The following is a 26,599-nucleotide window of genomic DNA, read 5'->3' on the forward strand; positions in this document are numbered from 1 at the left end:
TTCCACACACATTAAAAATAAAATCATTATTCTTTATAAGTAACACATATTCTAAGACATTGGCCACTCATTATATCAAAGTTGTATCAACAAATACCAATAACATCAGAAACAAGTAGATCCATTCTCAAAAATCCACCTCCCAAGTAGATGAGGGAGGGAGGGGGAGAGGGAGAGAGAGAGAGAGAGAGAGAGAGAGAGAGAGAGAGAGAGAGAGAGAGAGAGAGAGAGAGAGAGAGAGAGCTAGAGCGAGAAAGAGAGAGAGAATGAAGCTATGCCCTGATATATTCATGGAGACTCAAGGATAACTGCCCAGAGTAGGTTCTCTCCTTCCACCTTGGGACTCAGATTAGTTTGTCAGGTCTGGGCAGCATGTACCTTTTATCCTCTAAGCCATTTCCTCAGTCCAACTGTCCTACTCTTTACCAAAGAAGCCAAAGTCCTTTCCTAAAATAGACTCAGGAACCTTCTCTGCTCCTAGTGACACAATCTGAACCTCAATAAAAATGTACTTGAGGGGCTAGAGAAATGGCTCAGTAGTTAAGAATGCTTGCTGCTTTTCTAGAGGGCCACCAGAATTTGGTTCCCAGAACCCACAGTGGGCAGATCACAACTGCCTGTAACTCCAGCTCTAGGGGATCAGGTGTGGGTCTGATAAGAAGGGGAAAGAACCAAGAGGTTCTGAATCAAGCAAGGCAGAAGGAAGGCAAGGACCAACATTCAAGAATGCCTGCCTCTACCTCCCCGGTTAGCTAGAGGGACATGCCCGTGTCCTGCTGCACCTGCTTCCTGTACTGTTCTCAAGCTGCTACCTTGGCTTCTAGGTCCTTTGCATTTGTCTTTGTATTTTAAAATGAACTTGTTAGATCTCAAAAAGGAACGCTTTTTGAGTTTCCCAAGATCACCCCAATTCCAACAAGGTGGGGAAAAAAATCCTCAGGACACTGAACCTTCAGTCTAAAAGCAAGGCTAATCTCCTTGGCAATGGAGCTTTGACACTTCTAAGAACAGCCTCACAATTTTTCTCAGAGATTGTACAAGAATTCTGATATATTCCCAGATCCTATTATTCCATAAATGACATACTTCTAACCACTTGCTACTCACATACAGAAGTAAAATAATTGTCATGTTATTTTGTATCTGACAGCCTTGGTAAAGGTTTAGTTCAAGTGGCTTGTCTGCAGATCCTTTCAAACTCTTTACACGGCTATGAATAATGAAGCCTTTGTTTCTTCTTCTGTGCTTCCCATTTATTTACGCAATTTCCTCACCCTGTTTGTTAGACGCTGTTTGTTAGAACATTAAGCATAATGCTGAAAAAAAGTAACAGTATCTCTTTTGTTTCTAGTTTCAATATTTTTTTTGTTGATTCCATGAAATTAAGAAAACCCTCTTAGTTTCTGAGACTTTTTATTGGTTAATAGTTGTTAAATTTATTAACACTTTTTCTTCCTCTATTGAGATGATCATATGATTTTTATATTTTATTACATTAATAAGGAATTTTCCTTATTAGCCTTTTTTGGGGGGGTAAAGGTAAGAAAATGTGAGCTGGGTAGTGGTGGTGCACACCTTTAATCCTAGCACTTGGGAGGCAGAGACAGGCGGATCTCTGTGAGTTGGAGGCCTGTCTGGTGGTCTACAGAGCAAGCTCCAGGACAGGCTCCACAGCTACAGAGAAACCCTGTCTTGAAAAACAAAACAAAACAAAACAAGTGAGAAAATACTAACTCCTAGGAATAAAAGGGGACCCAAGAGAGGAATTCCCAGTTTTTACTTTATATTATGCTACCATTTTATTCTTTCTGTGTAGAATTTTTATCCTCATAAATCCTTCATTCTATTAACATAGAGTGAAACTAATTTTCTAATGTTAAGAACTTTTATAATAACCTTGAAGTAAAATGTGATGGTTAATATTCACTGCCAACTTGGTTAGATTTAGAACCAACAAAGAACACATCTGGGTACTCTATGAGGGTCTTTCTAGAAAAGTTTAACAAAAAGAAAAGGCCCACCCTGAGTGGGTGTGGCACTACTGATGGGGTCTCAGGTGTAATAAACAAGTGAAAAAGAGCTGAAGACCAACATTTATCTTTCTTCTCTCCTTTGCAATTCTGAATGCAATGTGACCAGCTGCTCAGGCACCTGCTGTCATGACTGCACCATGATTGGCTGTCCCCTGTAACTGTGAGTCGAAAGAAGCCCTCTTTTGTCAGCACTGCAGCAATGAGGAAAGTAACCAAGCATACCTCTATTGTATATCCTTCATACCATACTGCTTGTTAATGTGCAGTTCGAAGTTTTATCATATGCCATTATGAATGAATTCTAACTGTCAGAGTGTGACAAAATTGTACTATTCTCATCAATTTAGTTTGGGGGCATTCCCTCTTTTTCTACTAGCTGAAAAGGGTTATGTAGGTTTCAAATTATTATTGTTATTTTTAAAGCTTGTTAGAATTTGCTGGCAAGGTCATCTAAAGTTAGAGTCTTCCTTGAAGAATTATTCTACTGGTTGGGTTTCTTTAGTATTTTAAGATCATTTAGGCTTTATATTTTCTTGAATCAGTTTTAAATCATGTTTTAGAAGTTTGTTGTTTTTGCTTTGTTTTCTGCTTCTATACTCATTTAGAATGAGATCTTGCTATGTGGTCCAGGCTGACTCAATCCTCACTGGAACCACAGGCATTTTTATCATCATGCTTGCCTAGCTGTTTGCTATTTTTATTAACATTTTTATTTTATTGGCATGAAGTTATTCATAATATCCTGTCTAAAATTTTACAGTATTTGTAGTGACTTTCCCTACTATACTCTTTTGCTTTGGTTATTTATGCCTTCTTTTTTTCTTAACAAGTATATCAGAAGTTTACAACATCATAGTATTTTCTGACTTTCTTTAGTGCCAGGGGTTGGATCTAGAGTCTTGTATAAGCTAAAAAAGCACTCTGTCACTTAGCTACAACCCCACCCTACCATTAACTATTGCTTAGTTAGCCTGTCCATCCTATATATGGCTTCCATTTTGTTCATGTCTATTCTTTATCACCTCTCATCTATCGGGAGGGGTCATGCTGTTTTGCTTTCTTTTCAATTCATTGAGATACTTAGCCTACTAAATTTTACTTATTTCTTTGCAATTATATGCTCTTAAAGCTACAAATTCGATTAGACATAGTGGTGCATGCCTTTAATCTTGGTAGAGGCACAGTAAGTTCCACAGCTATACAGTATAAGACACCTGCCTTAAAAAAGAAAAACAAGTTGTGCAGTGGTGGCACATACCTTTAGTCCCAGCACTTGGGAGGCAGAGGCAGGAGGATCTGAGTTTGAGGCCAGCCTGGTCTACAAAATGAGTTACAAAATAGCCAGGACTGTTACAAAAAGAAACCCTTTCTCAAAAAAAAAAAAAAAAAAACCAACACATCACAACGCAACAAAATGAAATTATAATCACTCAGGAGGCATAGGCAAGTAGATTTCTGTGGAGTTATAGTATATAGAAAGTTCTAGACCAGCAAGCCAGCCAGAGCTACATAGTGTGACCCTGTCTTTAAGAAAAAGAAGTCAGGCGGTGGTGTTGTATACTCAGAAGGCAGAAGCAGAGAGATCTCTGTGAGTTCCAGGCCAGCCTGGTCTACAGAGCAAACTTGTCAGCCAGGGCTACACAGAGAAACCCTGTCTCAAAACAAACAAACAAACAAACAAGCTATAAATCCTATGACTCTTGCTTTAATTTCATAAGTCTTTAATAATATAGTATTAGAGTTTTATTAGGATATTTTTAAAGATATTGATATAATTTCCACTATTTTTTTACTCATTCTATTAAAATATTACTTAATTGCCAAACATATAAGGACATTCTAGTTATATTTTGTTAAAGATTTCTAACTTTAATAGACTATATCTGATTTTTTAAGAATATACCTGATTTCAAGCCGGGCGTTGGTGGCGCACGCCTTTAATCCCAGCACTTGGGAGGCAGAGGCAGGTGGATCTCTGTGAGTTCGAGGCCAGCCTGGTCTACAGAGCGAGTTCCAGGACAGCCACAGAGAAACCCTGTCTCGAAAAAGAAAAAAAAAAAAAGAATATACCTGATTTTAATCCTTTGATATCTGTTGAGATTTCCTTATGATTCAGAAAATGGCAAGTTATATAACCATTTTATGAGTCTGAAAAGACTTCTGCACTATTTGGTAATATTCATTCAATACCTGCCATCATTTTTATCAGTTTTTTTTTTCTATCAACTGCTGGAAGAGAGGGATATATTGCTTTCTTTTACTATTGTTGCTACCTGATGTCCCCCCTCCCTCCCTCCCTCCCTCCCTCTCCCTCCCTCCCTCCCTCCCTCCCTTCCTCCCTCCCTCCCTCTCCCTCCCTCCCCCGCCCCTCTGAGATACAGTGTCATATAACCCAGGCAGGCCTTGAACTCCTGGCCTGGCCTTGAACTGTATACCATACTCCTTATCTGACAGGGCTTTTAACTGAAAAACATGGTTTATATTTAACAATATTACCCATAATAGCTGGATATTCAAAAGAATCACATGACAGATGCAACTTCATTGTTCTTTGAATTGTCTTATGTTTTCTTTATTTTTTACTATCATGATTTCAGTTGTGTTCAAAATGTCAGATCTAGATTCTTAACTAATATTTCTGATTTATTAAGATTCAAAATGAGGAAATAAAGACAGATAATAAATTTTAACTGCTACAGGAAATTTTCATTTATAGAAAATGGTCTGATTCTGTATGTCAAGTTGAATGCTTGATAACTGCCTATTTCACCACAAGGGAAAAAGATTTCTTAGCTTTTACATTGTTTTATTTCTAGTTTTTGAGACAGAGTCCTGCTCAGGCCGACCTGGAATTTATTAAGATCCTCCTGCCTCAGATTCCTGAACACAGGGATTACAAAAGATGTCTATCTCTTAACTACTAAGGACTAATTTTACACAGAAACACTGCTAAAACATTATATATTTGTTAATGTGTTGTATTTCTGGTAGTCCCTGTCTCAACAAATGATGTCTTTTTTTATGTAGTTACTTTAGTTAGAATTCTGAAACCTTTCTGAACAGTCTTCTCTCTTTCCCAAACCTAATCCTATCAGCAAATGCCAGTTTCTTGGTCCACATGCATGTTGAATCCATTAATTTCTCTTCATCTTCTCTATCACTGTTTCTTATGCCTAATCTGAGTCAAACCAAATGACTCATGGAGAATTTTTTTCAAATAGAATAAAATGCAAAAATGCTCCCCAAATTTGACTTATCAAAAAAAAAATGAACAAACATCAAGTTCTTCCCAAATCATAGATCACCAAAAGCTGTTATGATCACTAGCCACCCCAAAGAATTAATAACATATCCACTATTTTTGCTTTTACAAAGCATAAAGCATTTAGTTTTTTTGGGGGGGGGGTTGGGGGTTTTTTGAGACAGGGTTTCTCTGTATTGTTTTGGAGCCTGTCCTGGAACTCACTCAGTAGATCAGGCTGGTCTCAAACTCACAGAGATCCACCTGCCTCAGCATAAAGTATTTAAAGAGCTACATTAAAATGTTTCATATAGTTTTCCTATCCTTCAGTAAAGTTTAATAAAAGAGAGGCTACTGTATCCTTGTGTGGCTAGTACAAGCCCCTGGATTTCACATATATACACAATACCATGACACAGATCTTTGAGGTTTCCTTCTCACTATCAATATAACCAGTCATCTGCTGTTTTCCAGACTGCAAGCCCAATTGAGATTGGCAAGTGCTGTAAAAGCCACAGTCTGGATCATAAACAGCTTTGTAATTAAGCTATTAAGTTACTTCTGTGTATCACATCCTGAATGTGGCCTTAGTCTTCCAAACGCCATTTTTGTTTAATGACAGTGATATAAGCCAACAACTACACCAATCTTTGGCACAGTCTTTGGATATTTTATTCAGCTGAGCAAGGCAGAAAAGGCATATTTAGGCCTGATACAAATATAAGAACATTTTTTTGGCATGGGAAAAGATGAAAGTTTCAACTAATTAAAAGAAATATTTCGCTTCCTCTCCAGGGTCTGGCTAGATAGGTATGGTCCTCATCCTTCAACAAGGAAACTTCTATTTGTGACAGACAAAAGGTCATTAGAGAAGATGAAAGTTTCAACTAATTAAAAGAAATATTTCGCTTCCTCTCCAGGGTCTGGCTAGATAGGTATGGTCCTCATCCTTCAACAAGGAAACTTCTTTTTGTGACAGACAAAAGATCATTAGAGAAAACCACAACTGATCAAAGTGCAAAGTGACACCCAATTCCAACTGAGATATCTGTAAGACAACTCCTGTACCTAAGGCCCAGGGATAATTGTGGAGGACAGAAAGATTCTAAGAGACAGAGGAATGGGAAGTTTACTGTGAAATTGTGTCTCCTAGTAATGGCAGAAGTTACACTTATAAAGCCTTACCAACATGGCTGCCTAAATGTGGCCTGAACACCACCAAATCACATGCTACACAGATCAAGGAAAGCTCAAGACTACAAAAAGGACTAGAGGCAACTAAAGACAGCTGAGAGCAGGAGACACAGACTTCCTAAGGAAGGGCACACTGCTTGGCTATCCAGCACCTGAAAACATACACACAAGTAACACACAGACTGACAGGTCATGCATGTACACACATCTCTATGTATGTAATATTAAAGAGAAGAGTCCATGAATTTGAAAGACTGCATAAGGAGTATACATAGGAGGGTTGGGGGGAGGAAAAAGAAGGGGGACATAATGTAATTATAATCTAATTTTTTTATTTAAATTAGAAACAAGCTTGCTTCACATGTCATTCCTGGTTCTCTATCCCTCCCATCCTCCCCCTCCCCCCACAAGCTCCCTCAAACCCCTATCCAGTCTCCACTCCGTTCCCCAGGAAGGGTGAGGCTCTCCGTGGGGGGATCTCCAAAGTCTGTCATATCAGCCAGGGCAGGGCCTAGGCCCTCCCCCATGTGTCCAGGCTGAGAGAGCATCCCTCCATGTGGAATGGGCTCCCAAAATCCATGTGTATGCCAGGGATAAATACTGATCTACTACCTGAGGCCCCATAGACTGACGAGGCATCCTTACTGACACCCAAATTCAGGGGGTCTGGATCAGTCCTATGCTGGTTTTCCAGCTATCAGTCTGGGGTCCCCCTTGTTCAGGTCAGCTGTCTCTGTGGGTTTCACCAGCCCAGTCTTGACCCCTTTGCTCATCACTCCTCCCTCTCTGCAACTGGGTTCCAGTTCAGTTCAGTGTTTAGCTGTGGGCGTCTAAAAAGTTTTTTAAAGAAATATTTCCATTGACATGTGAGTAGCACTTATTGCACCTTTATGCATATTTTGCTGCACTGGTAACTGTCCTAGTTCACAGGTATTGCAGCTGGGTAGGACTGTTTAATTGCTTCTCTCTTGGTAGTATGCATGGTATTTTCTAGACCTATGGATCTAGATCACAGGAAAAAGGTTTTCAGGTCAGATCTGAAATCCTGTGTTCAGTATCTTCAGTAATAGGGCTCACTCTCAACCACCAAGGGCTATATTGATAATCTTTATTATTTTGGAAGTCACTTGGACTACCCTGACCAACTATCCAAATGGAGGTTTCTAATGCCTGATTCTAGTGGGGAGCACACTGGTAGCAACCAACAGTAGTCTAGTTGGACACAAGGCCCACTCACAGAAGGGAAATTAGACCTGATACTGGAAACCTAGCCAGCCTCAAAGGGTTAGTGAGGTCACAGACTTTAGAAAAGTCTACTACTGCCACTGTGCTAGACCAGTATGGCTTACTACACTCTAAGTCTATCCTTATATCCACAGATTAGTGTAGGTACCACTTCTCATCAAAGGAGACCATCAGAGAAGCAACAACTAGACAAGGAAGGGATCAACAAACCATGGTGAGCCTGCCCCAATAGACATCTATATCACAGCTCCTGCATCTATGCTCAGGGAACATCTCTGAAGAGGGAAAGAAAGATTATAAGAGCCAGGATACCAGATAGTCTACTGTGAAAGTCTTTCCTAGAAATGGATACATAAACAAGATCAGAACAATGGTATCAATAAACAAGTTAACATGGAAGGGAGACATTTTCATGGTGTCCCACCCACAGACAAAGAACTAGAGGATATTAATGACTGCTGGAAGAAGAATTTACCCTCTCCTAGGACTGAGCCTCTTATTGGTTGTCCAAAGCAGAGTAGGCAGCCCTGAAACCACATACACACCACCAACAAAAACGGACTCAGCAGGTTGTATTTATATACTTGTGTATCTTTGTACATACATGTACTTACATACACATGTATATAATAATAATAATAATAATCAAAGAAAAAGAGGCTAACAAGATTGGAGGGGGACATAAGAGGGGTTTGAGGGAGAGTAGCTGGGAGGGTCTAGAAGGAGGAAGGGGAATGATGTAATTCTGTTTAAATTAAAACATATTAAAAATATTTCAGTGAAAAATGCTTTAATCTTTTGCAATCAGAGTCCTGATTATTTTACTTACAAAAATCACACCATCAACATTAAACTCATTTCAAAAGTATTCATTTTGTTTTTAAATAATTAAAGGGAAAAAACCCTAAACAATAGTTTAAAAAAAATCTTCAAGAGCATAAGGACAGTCACTTCAGATCCACACGACAAATTTTTATTAGTAGTATTATTTTTGATAGACAGATTACAATTGTACATGTGTATGAGGTACAATGTGTTTTGATCCACAGTATATCCTGGAATGTCTGTTAAGCTCATTATCATATGCATTGTCTTGCTTACCTTTCTTTTTTAAGGTGAGAAATCTGCTAGTTATTTTAGTATAAAGATATTTTTGGTTGTGAGCCTAGCCTTTAACGGCTGAGCCATCTCTCCAGCCCATCTGCTAGTTATTTTGAAACATGTATTATTATTTATGCAGTCATCAAGTCACACAGTAAATGTGTGTTTTGAGAGAAAAGACTGTATTGTCTGGTTCTGTATACTATATACTTGTCAGAAAGAACGTAACAGGTGCTCAATAAAAAACAGTGAATGTTTGAAACAAAAATAGTATAGAGCTGGAGAGATGGCTTAGCAGTTAAAAGCTCTGGCTGTTCTTCCATGGACCCTGGGTTCAATTCCCAATATTCTCATCGCAGCTCACAACTTCCTGTAACTCCAATCCGAGGTATCTGACACCCTCTCCTTGCACACATACACACATACATGAAACACCAATACACAGAAAAAATAATATGATTGTTTTAAATTGCAGACTCAAAAAAAAAGTCAGTCTATCCTTTCTCTTTAGAGCACCATCTATATAAGGCTACAACACATTTAACTGAAATACTGACGAGGAGAAGATACAACTATGCCTTTACTTTTGTTGTTGTTATTGTTGTTTGAAGAAATACTATATAATCTAGATTTAAAACATGACTTTCTCTCAGGAGGCTGAAGTAGGAAGATCCCTTGGACAGAGAGAGTCACTTATTTCCAAACAAGCATCAAGATAAAAATGCATCAAATCTAACCCTGTATTTCCAAGTTTATTGCTAGTATTCACAAAAGTGGGGAGGGGAGTAGACAACCTACATGTTCACTGGTTAATTAATGTATAAAAACATTTGGGACATATACAACCACAATACTATTCAGCTACAAAGAAGATGAGATTCTATCACTCATCAACAATATGGAGATAATCAGAGACCACTATGTTAAGGCAAGTACTTCGTGATCTCACTCATAGCTAAGACAGAACAGTTGATCTCACAGAAGTTGAGAATAGAATGATGGTTACCTGAAGCTAAAGAGCGGAGGGGAACAGAAGAGTAGAGAGAAGGTGTTCAGTAGGTTACAAGCTAGATAGAAGACGATGTTCTGGGGGGCTACTGCAGATTCGGAAGACTACCGACAACAGAAATGTACAGGACAGCTCAAAAGAAGAAAGCAACATGACTTTCTTACCACAAAGATGCTTAAGGTAATAAGTTTCCCTAAGTTAAACATTATACAATGTATTAAAATATCACATGGTATCCCACAAGTATGTAAATTGCTTTATTTTAGGTATCAGCTGAAAAATAAAAATACAGTAACTGAATGAACTTATGTACAAACAAGTGACAAAATTAAACCAAAAGATGAAATGGTTTACAACCATAAAAAGGTTCTTTAGGGCCGGGCAGTGGTGGCGCATGCCTTTAATCCCAGCACTCAGGAGGCAGAGGCAGGCGAATCTCTGTGAGTTCGAGGCCAGGCTGGACCGACAGCCTCCAAAACAATACAGAGAAACCCTGTCTCGTAAAAACCAAAAAAAAAAAAAAAAAAAAAAAAAAAAGGTTCTTTAGGAATATTTGCCTATATGACTTTGAACTTTAACATTACATCTGAAGCACTAATGGTTTGGTTTAGTTTTGAGAGAAGATCTTACTTAATTTGTATCCCTACCTGGCCCTGAGCTCAGAGATGGCTCTGCCTCCCCAGTGCTGGAGTTACAGGTGTGTGAAAACATACTGGCTAAAATGTTTTTAATTTATGGTATCCCTTTTCCAATTTAAAGACATCCAAACAATCTATCTACTAGTCCATCATCTTTATGGTTGTATAACTTTTCATTTTACTTGTCTATATAACCTACTTTGTAAGCCTTGTTCATTTTGGTGCTCGTACTGTTCCATGTCTGACTCCTGGAACTCCTCTTCAAGTTAGTTCCCGTATCTTTCTGGTGTGTTTTTGTTTGTTTGTTTGTTTTGTTGTTGCTTTTTTTTTAAACATTTGCTAACAAACATCCTTACTCTGGATCTGGAATCAGCGATCTTCTTGCCCTGTGTAACAGAAACCTATGGCAAGGTACACTTTGGTGGACAGGAGGGGTGCAGCTATTAGCCCTTAAAGAAGCTGTAGAATTAACTAAGTTACTGTTGATTTATGCCACTAAACAGTAATAGAAAAGCAAACTAGAAATTGATACTCTTAGAAGTAGAGCTCTGGTATATCCAAACCTCCAATATCTGGCAATGACTTTAGAACCAGCTAATAGAAGTTATGATGCAGAGGAGCTACCAAAGGTTGTCTGGCCAAATCATCCAAGGAGCATATAAGCTGTAGCACTGTGCTAGAGGGGTTGGGTACAATTTAGAGGGGCCAGAAATATATGCCATGAAATCTGTTTCTTAAAAAAATATTTGAAGTTAAAAAGAGAACCACCATATATCACTCCTGGCATATACACAAAGAACCCTATATCCTATCACAAAGGTATCTGCATATCCATGTTTATGGATGCTCTATTCACAATAGCAAAGAATGAAACTAGCTTACAAATCCATCAACAGATGAATGGATAATGCAAATGTGACACATATAAAAATGGAATGTTATTCAGTTGAATAGAAAAATGGTATCATGAAATCTTCAGGAAACAAATGAACCTGGGAGTATAATAGTAAGTGAGGTGGCTCAAACCCAGAAAAAAACAAAACTGCATTTTTCTCTCATATGTAACCTTGCCTATAATGTATATATGTATCTATGTAAACAGGTATAAGCATGAGTGTAACCAAGAGAGGGTTATACTAGGTGATGAGAAAGGATGGAAGGCAGGCAAAAGGCCACATGACTCATGAAGAAAGATATAAAGCTAATATTTTTTCTACTTTCAACTTGGTTGTTTCATGGTAGATATGTGAGTTCATCTTTCTGTGCACTAAAGGAGCAAGAACCACTTTTGCATTCCAAAGACTCCAACATGTACTATTCCTTTATAACAGTGAATATAAAAGCTGGGCTTTCTTTTTTATTCTACTGACTATTGGTGCAATAGAATCAGATATGACATTCGTCTCATGGACCCACTTTGAAAAATGATTTTTTAAAAATTTGTTTTGAAAGATTTTTAGATATAATATTTTATTAATTCTTGAAGAATTTCATACTAGTAATTCCCCCACTCCTGGGTTTTTCTTCTGTTTAAAACTATAAAATCATTCTATTATAGTGGGTTTTTTAAGGCTTTTGTTGTTGTTTGTTTGTTTGTTTGTTATTGAGATATGGTCTTATTAAGTAGCCCTGGCTGGCCTGGACTTAATGTGTAAACTGGGCTGGCCTTGAACTTAAAGAGTGCTGGAATTAAAGGCATGTGTCACCATACCTGGCTATAATGCTATTTTAAACTATACTGCTATACATAAAGTATGGCTTTATATTGTTTAAAAAGAAAGAATTATGTGACAAGTAGCTGGGCCTCCAAAGTTCAAGGTTAATTTTTTTTTTAACTTTTGAATACTGCTGATCAAGTCTTTTTGTTTACAGGTTACTTGAACGAACATGGGTGCTTTATCAGTGGCAACCTCACAAGAAGTACACTATCTTTTTATTCAGTCCAAGCTATGTAGCCGAGGACAACCTTGAGCTACTAACTCTCCTGCTACTCATTCCTGAGACTACAATGTACCTCAGACCTCAGACGTTAGCACAATTGACTCCATTATGAAAGTGCCATTCAGGCTGTAAAACCCAGCATGTAAACAGTACCACCAGTCAAACTAAAATCAAAAACCTAATCCTTCAAAGTCCATACAGGCTGGGCAGTGGTGGCGCACACCTTTAATCCCAGCACTCGGGAGGCAGAGGCAGGCAGATCTCTGTGAGTTCGAGGCCGGGCTGGACCGACAGCCTCCAAAACAATGCAGAGAAACCCTGTCTCGTAAAACATTCTGGGAAAGTCTCTAAATGTATTAACCTTGCTTTTTAGCTTCTGTAGTTCTGCTTCTGGCCAACTGTTCTTGTTAGCTGAAATATGCCAACATGGCTTTTGTGCTTAAAAGCTCACCCTGTGAAAGGCTCAGTGCTATACTAGGATCTTGAAAACCCAGTATAGTCACCAGACAACGTGGCTTAAACACAGGTCAGCACAGTCTTCTCTGGTGAACACCCCACAACAAACAGACCTTTACTACCATAGAGAGCTATAAATCTATTTTTTCCCTACTTTTAACTACTTATGCTTTTAGGATCTAAGAACTACTTTCTGGCCAGGTGGTGGTGGCACACACCTTTAGTCCCAGCACCAGGAGGCAGAGGCAGGCGAATCTCTGTGAGTTCGAGACCAGCTTGGTCTACAAGAGCCAGGACAGCCTCCAAAGCACAGAGAAACCCTGTCTCGAAAAAACAAAAAAACAAAACAAAACAAAAAAACCCCTACTTTTTGAGGACAAGCCTGGAGCCCAAGGAACTCAGGTCCTTTCCAAGACCAGCAAGCACTCTGAAGTGTTGAGCCATTTCTCTAGCCTCCAACCTTATTTTTGAGAGGGTTTCTCACTGGGGCCTGGGGCTCATGATGAAACTAGGTGGCAGGCCAGTTGGCTATTGAGCCCCAGGGATGTTCCTGTCTTGGCCTCCCCAGCATTTGATGAGATCACAGCCTGAACCACCACACTCAGCTTTGTCTACACATTCTAAGGATTGAACGTAAGTCCTCAAGCATGGCTCAGATGTGACGGTTAATCCTGATTATCAACTTCTCAGAATCTAGACACCTAGAGTCAAGCCTCTAGGCACGCCTGTGAGGGATTAACTCACAGGTTAACTGAGGTTAGAAGACCACCCTAAAAGAGGGTAGCCTGGACGGTATGAAAAGGAGCATTCATAGCTGTCTTCTTCCTGCCTTTGGGCAGCTGACCCCGGTCACCATGACATCTGTCTTAATGGACTGTACCCTAGAACTGTGAGCCAAAATAACCCTTCCTTCCTTAAGTTGCTTTTGTTGGGACATGTTATTACAGCAACAGAAAGGCAGCTAAGACAAGCAGCAAGCACTTTACCAACTGAACTTTCCAGCTCCACTTGGCATGGCATTTTCTCTGTAGCCAGTTTCTTAACTTTTCCACTTCTGTTTGAGACTATGAAGATTATAAGGGACAAAAATAATTTATGACTGATATAATACTCTTACTTCAAATAAGATACTAAAGAGGAAAAAACCTTTTAAAACACTAGGTTCTAAGGGAAAAAATTACACATAAGTAGTTTTCTAACATTTAGCTTAAGTTATTTAGTCTCAGAGAAGCCTGTAGTTTTGTCTGTTTTCTTTCTTTTTTCAGTTTTGTCCTTTGATGCAATCTTTTTGACCCTTCCTACATTGCTTGAAGCAATGTTCTTTTTTTTTTTTTTAATGGAGTAGTGTCTGCTTTTCATATTGAAGGTGCATGAGATCACTACATCTTCCTATCAGATCAAATTACTCTCTTTTACCCCATTGTTCTATTCATCCTCATGAAAAATATCAGGACATTGATAGGGTGCCATCTGATAAAAGAAACTACTTATGTGGTAAATTAAATTCACTTGAGCCAATCAATCTAAGTACTTCCAGTGCAAACAGGGCCTCTATGCCCACAAGATCAGCTTGAACTCATCATTCACTTGTGCATAGAGTTCAGACTTCTAGCTATTCTCTATGAGCACACTGCTTAAAGCGCAAAGGAGACAGGAATCAAGGGACACGTTCTAAACCTCTCATTTGGGCAGGGCAGCGTGTACTCTCTTATCACAAACATCTTCAGCCAGGCAACTATTGGGATGTGTGCTAAGCTCATAGTGTACTCACTTCCTCTCTGCCTCATTCACAGGGGCTTACTCCCTGGATTTTCAGTCCTAGGTACCAGTGATACTTAACCACGGGACCCGCTCTCTCACAGTAATAGTGAACTTTGAACTCTTAAGTCATGGCAACCTTGTACACCAATATTCACATCACCATTATTCACAATAGTAAAAAGGATAAACAACCCAAATGTCTGAGTGGATGAATGGGAAAACAAAATGTGCTGCATGTATGCAACAGAATACTTGTAAGCCTTTTTTTTTTAAAGACCGGGTCTTGCTACATAGGCCTGGCTGGCCTGGAACATGAAAGGAATGTAATTCTGATTCATGATACACCATAGATGAACCTTAAAAACATTACACAAAACCAAGTGAAACATGCCAGACAATAAAGGACAGACATTGCAGGATTCTGGCCACACAGGTTCCTGAACAGTCAGAGTCCTGGAGACACTTGGCAGAATGGTTACTGGAAGCTGGGGCAGAAGGGGGAGGGAATCAAGAGTATTTGTTTGGTGGATAAAGGCACATCAGTTTAGGATGATGAAAATTCTGGGGATGGACACAAGGGTAACAACTTGCCTAACAATTGTATACGTAAAACTTAACAATAAATAATTATTTTATATTATAATAAATTTAGCTATGCATCTTTTACCACAATAATAGAAAATATCAAATGTATCAGAATCAAAGTAGAAACATAATCTGCCTTTTTTTAGTAACAAGGACATTAAAAATCTTTAAAAATTACAGCCTTTTCTAATAATCATTATGTTGTGTTTCAGCAATAAACTGAGGGACATATAAAAATTCAAAGCATCCCTGAATTTTAATCTAAAAATTCTGGTATAACAGAAACTGCTAACCTTTCCCTTCCTAATCCCATTTCTCTTTACAAAGGGAAAATATATTTTAATATTTTATTCAATCCAGCTATAGAATTATGACAGTAAAATTTACTTCTCTAAATCTCAGTAAGCAAGCCAGGAAAATCGAGGTTCACTCCAGTCCAAACACAATTTCAGCAGAATGGTATTTAGTAAGAAATGCTAGCACTCAAAAGTCTTGTGTTCTTTAATAACTGCTTCAGGCCATCCCACACAGTGACATCATCCTTACCAAAAAAGCCCATTATGCAATAGCCACATACCATATCATCACTTTCTATCTGAACATTTGCTACTGTGAATGTAAGAAAGCCTGAGATTTTGACAGACACTCTATATGAGGTATTCTTTTCAACACTGAGCAATTTAATAAGAAATTGTAGATACAAACTACAAAAAACTTCTACAATACACAGTTCAATATTAAATCACCTAAAACCCAAGTCTTACGGAAGGTCAAGTACTTAAGTGCCATATCAAAATAATACAGCCACATAAGAAACCACAGCACTGCTCATACGCTCCTGCAGCCCAATTATCAAACAAAGGAACACAAAGTCACCCTTGTTGAATGAAGATGACTTGATGATGGATGACTGTCACGTTTTTGAAACTTTCTCTTTAAATTTGCCACACTGTAGAAATACTTTATACTTACATATTTCATTTTTGTTTTCAAGCACTATGCCATTCCTATGAAAATTTTGAGGTAGAAATCAAATAAAATTAATTTTGTTTATTAATATTAACCCAAGAAAGTTAAAAGCAACAGAATTTCAAGTCATGTCACATTTATACAACTTGTGAATTATTTTTTAAATTTGTTTTTAATTATTATCAAGGCTGTAAATATATGTAATTTTAAATATTAATATAAAATTTAATTTTAAAAGTATATCTGGATGACAGGACAGATATACTTTTCCTTATTGCTTCTGTTTAATACAACTACTGAGATATTAGACATGAACAGACATAAGAAGGCTAAGCAGCTGGAAGGCGGGACCTCAGGGCTCGTGAGAGCAACACCCCGTTCCCAGGGTGGTTTTGTTTTGGTTGCTTGTGCTGCCTTGTCCTGTGCCACACATTCCAGACATGGAGCTGAAGTCTCCCAGTTGGCACCTCAGAAACAAGTCACAGCCACAAGGCAAAGAAAACACAGTGGGTGGGGCAGTTGTTAGACCATCATGAAAATGCTTCAGAGAGCAATCATAAACTCCCTTGGAACACATGAAAAACAGAAAGTCTCATCAAAGAAATGGAAATTGTCAGAAAGAAATGAGATTAAAGTGTAAACTAGAACTGAAAAACATAAAGCAACAGAAACACGCACACCCACTGGGTGGGTGACAGCAGGATGGAGAGTCAGGACAAAGCAGGGGCCAGGGAGATGGCTCAGTGGCTAGGAGCGCTTGCTGCACTTGTAGAGGACCTAAGGTCAGTTTCCTGCAGCCACGTCAAGTGGCTTACCTGCAACTAACCCCAGCTCCAGGGGGATCACAGTATTCAAGTCACTGGGGCCACCTGCACTCAAGTGCACATACATACACACACAAAAAAGCAATGAGATGAACTGTAGAACACTAGACATTCTCCGTTCAGAATGAAAGACAGAAAGTGAAAAGAAAAATGAATGGCGCATAAAAGAGCTGTAGGACTAAAGCAGAAATCTAGGACTCCTCGTGTCATTAGTGTTCTGTGAGAACAGAGGGTGGGCCTGGAAAACCCACCAAGTGAAAGCTTCCTCAGTTGGGAAGCAAAAAATTTTGAGACTCAAGGCACTGAACAAACCCCAAGTAATTTTAAAAAGAAGAAAAATTACATTAAGATATACCATACCTAAACTGCTGAAAGCTGAACATAAAAACAACCTTGATAACAATGGGAAAGAATAGAAATGACAGTATGAGGAAAGAAAAAGTGGTACATCTTTGAGATGCTGAAAGACAACAATTGCTCACCCAGAACTGTATCTAGAAAAAAACACCCCCTCCCAGGAATGGAAGAGGGAAATCAAGATATCTTCAGGTGAGGAAAAACTAAGAGAACCTGAAGCCAGCAGACCCAATCTAAAAGGAAAACTAAACGTAGCTCTCTAAACAGAAAGGAAGCAATAAACAGTAAGAAAGAACAGAGTATACCAGCTTGCCAGGGCTGCCATAATAAAACTATACACCATGATTTCAAAGACCAAAATCTACTTTCTCCTAGTTCTATCTTTAAAAGCCAGAAATAGTGTCATGCATCAGTAATCCCAGCACTCAGGAGGTGGAGGCAGGAGGGAAATACTGCAGGAGGGTCATCCTCCAAGAAGTAGCAAATTAGAGTCAGCCTAAGTCATGTGAAACTGTCTCAAAACAAACAGGACTGGGGATGCAGCCTGGCAAGCAAGCACAAAGCCCTGTAATCCCAACACTCTGGAGACAAAGGCAAGAGGATCAGAAGTCTAGGGAAATCCTCAAGCTACACAGCAGGTCAGAAGCCAAACTGGGCTACAGGAGACAGACCTTAAAAAAGAGAAGGAGGTAGTTATCAATTCTAAGTTTTTGGAATTATTTTTCTTGTTTTATTATCATACTAGTGCTCTTTTCAGAGTTCCTTTTTGTTACATATTGCCTGTCTTTGGTGTCATAGATGTTCTCATTCTAGCACACGTCACTAAAACCAAACTTATAGCCCAGGATAATTCTCTGAGATAAATTCAGTTGTAGTTCTCAATTTATTTTTCATTTCTCTAGATAAATTTCCTTATAACATTTTTTTCATAGCTCAGTTTAGGAAATATGCACCAAAATTTTATCAACCCACATACATTTTTCAGCATCCCACTCAGAGGATACAAGGAAAGCATAGTTGTGAAAAGAAATAAAGCTAGCTGGGTGGTGGTGACACACACTTTTAGTCCCAGCACTCAGGAGGCAGACACAGATGAATCTAGTGAGTTCGAGACCAGCCTGGTCTACAAGACATGTTCTAGGACAGCCTCCACAACCACAGAGAAACCCTGTCTCTGAACACTCCCCACCCCCACAAAAAAAAAAGAAAAAAAAAGAAATAAAGCTGTTTCAAGCATGATCAATTCTCTAAGCAAATGTACATAAATTAATAATGTCCAAAAGCAGGTGACAGATGGGCTGGGTGTGTTAGCACATCCCCACAGTGACAACAATGCCCATTACTATCATCATGGAAACACTGCAGCAAAGCATGAACTTAACTATTGATAGCTACTTCAACTAATAGGAAGCCTAAAAAAATAACTAAAATAAAGGATTTACCTACAACTTTAAAAAGAAAATCCCTATGCCCATCGAGATGACAATGGATAAAAGCACTTACCACCAGGATGGAGGACCTGAGTCCAAACTCCAGGACCCACATGGTAGAAGAAGAGAATTGATTCTACACACACTGCACACATGCATGCACACACACACCAATGCCTGCACACGTGCGTGTACACACACACACACACACACACACACACACACAGACTACTTCATCCCTTCCTCCTCAACAAAAAGAAAAAGAAAAATTAACAGGAAACCCTTAAAATAACACACACACAAATCAAGGTAAAATAAAAATGTATCATTTAGGAGGAAATTAAATCATACAATAGGAAAAATAAATGTCTTCAACAAAGCACTCTGAGAAAACGCAATATGACTTAGAAGTAATAACTCAGTAGGACAGCAAGTACCTAACATATACTATGGTCTGAGCCCTAGCAATATAAAAAAGAAAGACAAGGTGAGAGGCAGAGGCAGGAAGATGGCTACAAGTTTAAGACAAGCCTGAATTCCATGGAGAATTCCAGGATAACCAGAACACATAGTAAGACTTTATTTCAAAAAGCCCAAACTGCTGGAGAGTTAGCTCAGTGGTTAAAAGCACTGGTTGCTCTTCTAGAGGAACTGGGTTCATTTCCAAGCACCCACGTGGCAGCTCACACTGTCTGTAACTCCAGTTCCAGGGGATCTGGAGATACATACATATATTCAGGCAAAACACTAACGTATACGAAAAATCCAAAATGGGAAAGAAAAAAGTGCCAAGCACATAAAAATAATGGCACCTTTGTTACTTTGTTCCATATAGTTGTAATCTGTAAAACCTTTTTTATCAGGCAGATACTGCACAGATGAGAATACTATTTAAGAAGGTTAGCATTACTGAAAGTCAAGCTTAAGTTTCTTTGAATTCAAAGTCAGTGCACAAAGATCCCAACTCTTGTGTATAAACTACTATCCTATACATAATTTTAAAATGTGTAGCTTTATAAAGGTGTGGTCAAAGTTTGTAATCCCAGCACTGGGGAAGCAGAAAAAAACAGGCAGATCACAAATTCTAGGCCAGTCTGGGCTATGTGGCAAGTTTCTTGCCAGCAGGGAACAGACAATGAGACCCTGCTTAAAAAATATAAATAAGAAATAGGGTGTGGTGATGCACCCAGGGAGCTCTAGCAGCCTGGAGACAGAGGTATGAAGATCAAGCAATCAAGACTGTTTCAATAGTGACAATGATGCCAAAAACCAAGTATGCACTTCTGTTATCCTACTCAAAACCAGGGATCATATAAGGGGTACTACCTAATAAGATATTTTTGATGTTGTCCACTTGATCAGACTGAGAGATGCCTAGAAAAATTGCTAATGTACATCATCAAGGTATTCTCTGTCAGGCTATTTGCATGTGGATCAGCAATTACAGGAGGAGATCCATTAATGTCTCCTGTACTGTCCAATATGATGGGAGCTTGGGGAGAACATATAATAGAAGACAGAGGAAATCACCTTGGTAGGCAAGTTCAGTTTTTCTTGAATGGGAACAAACTTTTGTGGCTGCCATTATTTTGCCAGAGGACACCAGACTCCAGCTTCTTTAGCTTTAAACAGGACTCACACCAGTGACTCCCCAGGGTGCCCCTCTTACATTGAGGCTCCCAGTTTTAGGCTAAGCAGCTACTGCCTTCCCTTGCTCTCAAGCTTGCAGATGGTCACTGTGGGAATCTCCAAGTATAATATATCCCCTATATAATTACATATACATTCAACTGGTCCTCTTCTTCTAGAGAACCTTGATTAATACAGATCCTATCATTAAACCAGTCTTTCTTCACAGAGGCTCTTACTAAATATGACTGTTAAGATAAGTAGAGATTATAGGTTAGGTGTCTGTATTATAATACAATGTCACCAAGCTGGATTTCTCTTCAGATCTTGAGACAATGTGGTTTGGATATGGTTTGAGTGTGCCTGTGGGACATCCATGTGTTGGAAACCTGGTCCCTAGTGTGACAATGGGACATAGTGGCACCTTTAAGAGCTGAGGCTAAGTGCAAGGTAAGGGCACAGCTTTGCAGTATTAAAGTAACTCTTGTAGGGCCCTGGTTGGGTCCTTTCAGAGTGAGCTATTATAAAAGTGCAATACTAGCTAGTCTCTGCTCTCTGTCTTCTCATGTGATCTCTTCTGCATGTGCCACTGTATGTCAGCACCACGAGGCTCTAGAGCTAAGCAGAAGTAGGTAACATACTCTCAGACCCTCAGAACTGTGAGCTAAATAAAACTCTTTAAAAATTTATAACTCTACTGAGATATTTTATTGCAGCAATGGAAAAGGGACTAATACAGATAGGAAGGTTAAAAACAATGATATTGACAAGAAGTGGGATGTGCTTTCTGAGTCTTACTCATGTTTCCTATACTAATCTCCCTAGTCCCAAAATGTTTATTCCTTTTTTGGTTTGTTGGTTTTAAAAGGGGTCTTACACAGCCAAAGCTGGCCTTGAACTTGCTATACAACCAAGGATAACCTTGAACTGATCTGCCTGCCTCCACCTTCCAGGTACTATGGGATTCTAGGCATACACCACATCTAGCTTTCCTTTGCGCTCTCTCTCTCCTCTTTCCCCCCCTCCCTCCCCCCTTCTCTCTAAATATATATATATATATATGTGTGTGTGTGTGAGATAGCTTTTAAACATGTAAACATGTAATAAACCTTTTCATAAAATGTTTTCATATTACAATCTGTACTTTACCTCCCCTGCCTACTCCATTCCTACAGATATTTATACGTGATTATAACTGTTACAGCCCATATGCATGCGCACTGCCTATATCACATAAAGAGTTTGAGGCCCGCCTAAGCTATATAAGGCCCTATCTCAAAAAACAAAACCAAAAAACACCATGGTATTGGGATTCTCTTAAAGTAAACGAGACTTGCACAATTATCAAATTATATATACCAATATACCAGATTAAACATAGAAACTCTATTTTATTTTGTAAGGACCTTACAACTTTGTCAGACTCAGAAACTGTTATGTTGCTACCGGTTTTATTTTGGGCACTGATTAATTGTCTATGACATCAATTAAGGAACTAGTAGTATCCTTAAGGACATTCTGATTGAATTCTACACAAAGCCTAGTTATAAAGAAGTCAGCCATCATTATTTCCAAATCTCATCGACCAGCTTGTTTTTTAAGGGATGGCTAAATTTTCTAGGAAAATACAACAAATCAACTAAGAATCATAAACATTTTGAACAGATTAATAAAGACTAAGGAGAATGCCTCAGTAACAAAAAGTCTCGAACTGCATTTGAAGCATCTGGCCTGGGGCTGAGAAGATGGCTCAGCAGTAAAGGGCATGCAATGCTTGCTCTCCCAGAGGACCAGAGTGACTCCCAGCACCTAGGTCAGGTGGCTCACAACTGCCTTACCCCCAGCTCCAGAGGGTTCCAACACCCCTGAATTCTACAGGTACCTGTACTTCTGTGTACATACAGCCCCTACACAAATAAAAATAATAAAATAAATCTTTAAAGAATACTCTTCTGCCAGGTGTAGTAGCACATGCCTTTAATCACAGCACTTGGGAAGCAGATACACTCGTATCACAATAGTCTGGTTTTCATATCGAGTTCTAGGCTAGCCAGGGCTATAAAGTGACATCTTGTCTCAAAGAGCAAGAAACAAAAAAAAAAACAAAACAAAAACAAAAACAAAAAAACAAAAAACAAAAATCATCCTTCTCAAACTCTTTCCAGATTGAAGAGGAAAGAATAGTTCCCAGCTCATTTTACAAAGCAGGGATTACCTTTTGAAAGCCATTATAAGAGAAGCACGCCGGGCATTGGTGGCGCACGACTTTAATCCCAGCACTCGGGAGGCAGAGGCAGGTGGATGGATCTCTGTGAGTTCAAGGCCAGCCTGGTCTACAGAGTGAGTGCCAGGACAGCCTCCAAAGCTACACAGAGAAACCCTGTCTCAGAAAAAAAAAAAAAAAGAGAAAGAAGCATGGCACAATGTCCTTGATTGTGTGTGCAAACAAAACACACAGCACATTAATATGACCATTCACACAATCAAGTGAGATTTACAGCTAAAATTCAGGAGTGGGTCAAACAACTTAATTTAATCAAGGAAAAAGTTGTACACTAAAACCTGTAAAATACTGATGAAAGAACCTGAGCGCGCGCACACACACACACACACACACACACACACACACACACACAGACAGAGAGAGAGAGAGAGAGAGAGAGAGAGAGAGAGAGAGAGAGAGCCCATGTTCATGGCTTAGAATTGTTACTATTATTAAAATGTCCATACCAATTCAAGAAAAATCCATGGTAAAATGACACTTGTTTCTTCTCCTCCTTTTTTTTGTTTTTGTTTTTGTTTTTTTGTTTTTTCAAGACAGGGTCTCTCTCTAGCCTTGGCTATCCCAGAACTAGCTGTGTAGATCAACGGGACCTCAAACTTACAGATACCCACTTGCCTCAACCTCTGCCTCCTGAGTGCTGGAATTAAACAAGTGTGACACTCCCCATCTCCCCACTTCCCCACCCACTCCCATCCAGCAACTTTTTCTTCTTTTTTTAAAGTGACATTTTTCACAGAAACAATCCTAAAATTAGACATGGTGACACCTGTATATATTCCCAGCTAATCAAGAGGCTACAGGCAGTGGGTCTCCTGATCACAGCCTAGGCAACACAGTAAGGCTCCATCTTTCTAAACAATGCCCAACAAAACCCTTGGGTTCAAGTCCTACCACCAGGAAAAACCAGATAAACAAACAAAACTCAGTTCTGCAACCACAAAGACCTTTAAAGAACCAAAACAATCCTAGGCAAAAAGAACAAAGTTGAAAGCATTACACTGCCTGATTTCAAACCCTACTAGGCTGTAGCACTCAAAACAGAATGGGAATAACATGAAAACACACAGCCAGTGGAAAAGACATGCCCAGAAAGAAACTCACATATTTTTGGTCAAAAGACTCTTGAGGACACTACCATGAATCACAATGGGGAAAAGCAGTCCTTTTTTAATGATCTTGGGGAAGCTGGATATCCACATGAAGAAGACTAAAATTGGGGCTGGAGAGACAGCTCAGAAGCTGAAAGCACTTGCTGCTCTTACAAAGGATGAGAATTCAGTTCTCAGCACCCAATGGCAACTCTCAACCATCTGTAACTCCAGTTCTAGGAGATCAGGTGACCTCTTCTGACCACCCTGGGCATCAGGCACCCATATGGTGCATACACAAACAGGCAAAACTACAGATACACATAAAATAACGTAAATAATGTAATTAGACTCTGACATCATCTAAAAAAATTCAACTCAAAATGTGGCAAAAACCTAAATGTAAGACCTGAAACTATAAAACTACTAGCATAAAATAGGGAAAGCTGGTTGTGGTTTTCCAGCATGCTACCCCTTTAATCACAGAACAGGATCTCTGTAAATTGAAGTCCACCCTGGTCAGTTCCAGGACAGACAGGACTACATATAGTAAGACCCTGTCTCAAACAAAACAGAAAACCAAAACCACCCAAAGACAGAAACAAAACAAAACAAAAAACAAAAACAAAACATAGAGGACTCCATATTTGTCTAGAGAATATTTGTGGGAACAAAAGACAGAGTAAGCACAAAAAGTAACAAACATACAGAAGTCCAATAACTCCAAGTAAAAAACTCTAACTCAGTACCAAGAAAGATGCCAGGCAGTGGTGGCATGCACCTTTAATACAGCACTCGGGAGGCAAAGGCAGTCAGGTCTCTGTGAGTTTGAGGCTAGCTTGATCTACAAATCAGGTTCCTGGACAGCCAGGGCAGTTACACAAGAAACTCTTGTCTTAGAAAACCAAAAGAAAAAAATAAATAAAGAGTGGATAAAGACAGCTGGCAAGATGGTTTATCTGGTAAAAGCTGTTGCTACCAGGACTGACAACCTGAGTTCAATCCTTGGGACCCACATAGTGCTCCTGCAAATTGTCCAGCGCCCTACATACACATGTGTAGTATGTACACGGTGGCTCCTATGACCCCCCCCACAAAATAATAAAGTGTAATAAAACTTTAAATGGACAAAGAAACTAGACATATACAATTAAATGGAAAAATGTATTCAACATCACTAATTACCAGGAAAAAAGAAAATAAGAAGACAAATATGACGGATTTTGATGAAGATGGGAGAAAAGGTAATTCTTGTACACTTTAATAAACTACCTTGTAGCCAGGCAGTTGTGGTACACGCCTTTAACCCCAGAACTCAGGAGGCAGAGACATTCGGATCTCTGTGAGTTCGAGACCAGACTGGTCTACAAAGCTACACAGAGAAATCCTGTCTCAAAAAAACAAACTACTGCCAGACGATGGTGGCGCACGCCTTTAATCCCAGCACTCGGGAGGCAGAGGCAGAATGATCTCTGTGAGTTCGAGACCAGCCTGGTCTACCCAGAGAGTTCCAGGACAGGCTCCAAAACAATACAGAGAAACCCTGCCTCGAAAAACAAAACAAACAAACAAAAAAACAAAAAAAACAAAAACAAAAAAAACAAACTACTTTGTAACCCAGCAATCACTTTACCCTGAGTTGGACAAACCTGACTCCCAAGCTTCAGAAGGACATCTGACCTCAACCCAGCAACCCTTCCTAATTCCTTTTCACTTCTCCTGTGGAACCAGTACACTGATTTTTAAGGTAAACACATCAGTGGTTTTCTTTATAATTTTAATGTTTATGTATTGTACCTGCTTTTGAACTTAAAAAATATATTTGAACTACACATATTGTGTCAAACTTCAAGCGTTCAGCATTATTTCTCTGGCTCATCCATGTAATAATAGACATGGTTGTAGCTCATGTATTTTCACTGCTTGGAAATCTCATAAACAGATGAATCACAACTGACTAATCTATTATAATATGCATTTGAGTTGTCAAATATGAATACTGTTACAAACACTTATGTGATGTACACATGGATACATAAACACAAATGTCTCTGGAACATGTATTTGAGAGTTGACTTTCTAGACCACAGAGCATATGCATTTTTAACTGTGTTGGATAATCCAAACTTGTTTTCAGCATCAGTGCTGATATCAGCTCCCACTTTCATCAGCAGGTGCACAAGTGTCCCCACTCTTTCCATTCTCCCTGGTGTCTGGTTTTATCAACTCCATAAGCGGTACCTCAAAATGTGGTTATTTCCGTTCCCTTGACTACTGAGATGTTGAGCACTTTCCCACATATTTACTGGCCATTTGGAATTCCTCTTTGCTTCCTCAGCTTTCTTACAGGTTCTCTTTATTTGCAGAAATCCCATCATGTTCCACATACCATATATATATGTATTGAAAATAAGCCTTCATTCACATTGTGGCTTCTCTTTATGATGTGCAAACTGTTCTCTAAAATGTGTCTTCAGTGAAAAATGTGCTGTCTATAGCTTTTGTCGGAAATAAGTCTAAGATATTTTGTGTGTGTGTGTGTGTGTGTGTGTGTGTGTGTGTGTGTGTGTGTGTGTGTGTGTGTAGAGTTTCATGTAGCCCAGGGTGGCCTCAAACTTGCCATGTAACCAAGAATGACTTTGAACTTCTAATCCTCCTGACTATGCCACCTGAGTGCTAGGATTACAACTTATTGGTTTCCCTAGAAATTCAAAATAATGTTCCTTTGCTTGAATTATCACATTTACAAAATTCTTCCTCAAGCAAATGGAATAATTGCCTCTTAAATGAACTGAAGAATATCTGATGCTATAT

The 26,599-nt window shown here is 39.1% G+C and overlaps 1 protein-coding gene across 6 annotated transcripts in view; it reads right to left on the minus strand.

Annotated features, from left to right (window-relative positions):
* Positions 1-26,599, minus strand: part of Lrch3 (leucine rich repeats and calponin homology domain containing 3) — a 100,504-nt gene that overhangs the window by 65,859 nt on the left and 8,046 nt on the right. The gene's annotated exons all lie outside the window — the stretch shown is intronic.

The sequence above is a fragment of the Mesocricetus auratus genome, unplaced genomic scaffold (genome assembly GCF_017639785.1).
Source record: "Mesocricetus auratus isolate SY011 unplaced genomic scaffold, BCM_Maur_2.0 Super-Scaffold_100008, whole genome shotgun sequence".
Lineage (NCBI taxonomy): Eukaryota > Metazoa > Chordata > Mammalia > Rodentia > Cricetidae > Mesocricetus > Mesocricetus auratus.